Genomic DNA, 1,927 nt, shown 5'->3' with positions numbered 1-1,927 from the left:
CTAATAGGTACTGTGTAATTAGAGTAAGTTATTCATCCAAGGACTTCACTTATTGACGTGCGGCTGGGGCATCTTCTATATACATTATCCGTGATCTCTCTTGCTGTCAGCATCAAAGTCCCCCAAGACTCATACACAAATGACCCGATTTGTAGTGTTATCATTTATGTCATATACAGTGATAGAGAGAATCATTTCTAAGTGATCATGTTTTAAGACGGGAAAAACGGTATGGTGGTCATGGGAGGTAAATGAACCACATGTCGTTTTCTTTATATTCTAGTTTGAGAGAAAGGGCAACTGAAAGCTATAATCAACGCCATATCATTGATGCGATATGTATACACACACACACACACACACACATATATATATATATATATATATATATATATATATATATATATATATATATATATATATATATATTATATATATATATATATAAATATATATATATATATATATATAATATATTTTATAATATATATATATATATTATATATATATATATATATATATATATATATTTTATATATACTCCCACAACTCCTGAAACAGGAGTTGTGGGAGTATGTGATAGAGTGTAAGAAAGTAAATTCTCGATTAATATGGGTAAAGCTGAAAGTTGATGGAGAGAGGTGGGTGATTATTGGTGCATATGCACCTGGGCATGAGAAGAAAGATCAAGAGAGGCAAGTGTTTTGGGAGCAGCTGAATGAGTGTGTTAGTGGTTTTGATGCACGAGACCGGGTCATAGTGATGGGTGATTTGAATGCAAAGGTGAGTAATGTGGCAGTTGAGGGAATAATTGGTATACATGGGGTGTTCAGTGTTGCAAATGGAAATGGTGAAGAGCTTGTGGATTTATGTGCTGAAAAAGGACTGATGATTGGGAATACCTGGTTTAAAAAGCGAGATATACATAAGTATACTTATGTAAGTAGGAGAGATGGCCAGAGAGCGTTTTTGGATTACGTGTTAATTGACAGGCGTGCGAAAGAGAGACTTTTGGATGTTAATGTGCTGAGAGGTGCAACTGGAGGGATGTCTGATCATTATCTTGTGGAGGCTAAGGTGCAGATTTGTATGGGTTTTCAGAAAATAAGAGTGAATGTTGGGGTGAAGAGGGTGGTGAGAGTAAGTGAGCTTGAGAAGGACACCTGTGTGAGGAAGTACCAGGAGAGACTGAGTACAGAATGGAAAAAAGGTGAGAACAATGGAAGTAAGGGGAGTGGGGGAGGAATGGGATGTATTTAGGGAATCAGTGATAGATATTGCGCAAAAGATGCTTGTGGCATGAGAAGAGTGGGAGGTGGGTTGATTAGAAAGGGTAGTGAGTGGTGGGATGAAGAAGTAAGAGTATTAGTGAAAGAGAAGAGAGAGGCATTTGGACGATTTTTGCAGGGAAAAAATGCAATTGAGTGGGAGATGTATAAAAGAAAGAGACAGGAGGTCAAGAGAAAGGTGCAAGAGGTGAAAAAAAGGGCAAATGAGAGTTGGGGTGAGAGAGTATCATTAAATTTTAGGGAGAATAAAAAGATGTTCTGGAAGGAGGTAAATAAAGTGCGTAAGACAAGGGAGCAAATGGGAACTTCGGTGAAGGGCGCAAGTGGAGAGGTGATAACAAGTAGTGGTGATGTGAGAAGGAGATGGAGTGAGTATTTTGAAGGTTTGTTGAATGTGTTTGATGATAGAGTGGCAGATATAGGGTGTTTTGGTCGAGGTGGTGTGCAAAGTGAGGGGGTTAGGGAAAATGATTTGGTAAACAGAGAAGAGGTAGTGAAAGCTTTGCGGAAGATGAAAGCCGGCAAGGCAGCAGGTTTGGATGGTATTGCAGTGGAATTTATTAAAAGAGGGGTGACTGTATTTGTTGACTGGTTGGTAAGGTTATTTAATGTATGTATGACTCATGGTGAGGTGCCTG

The sequence above is a fragment of the Panulirus ornatus genome, chromosome 32 (genome assembly GCF_036320965.1).
Source record: "Panulirus ornatus isolate Po-2019 chromosome 32, ASM3632096v1, whole genome shotgun sequence".
Lineage (NCBI taxonomy): Eukaryota > Metazoa > Arthropoda > Malacostraca > Decapoda > Palinuridae > Panulirus > Panulirus ornatus.
The sequence above is the reverse complement of the archived record's forward strand: the minus strand, read 5'-3'. Positions refer to the sequence as shown.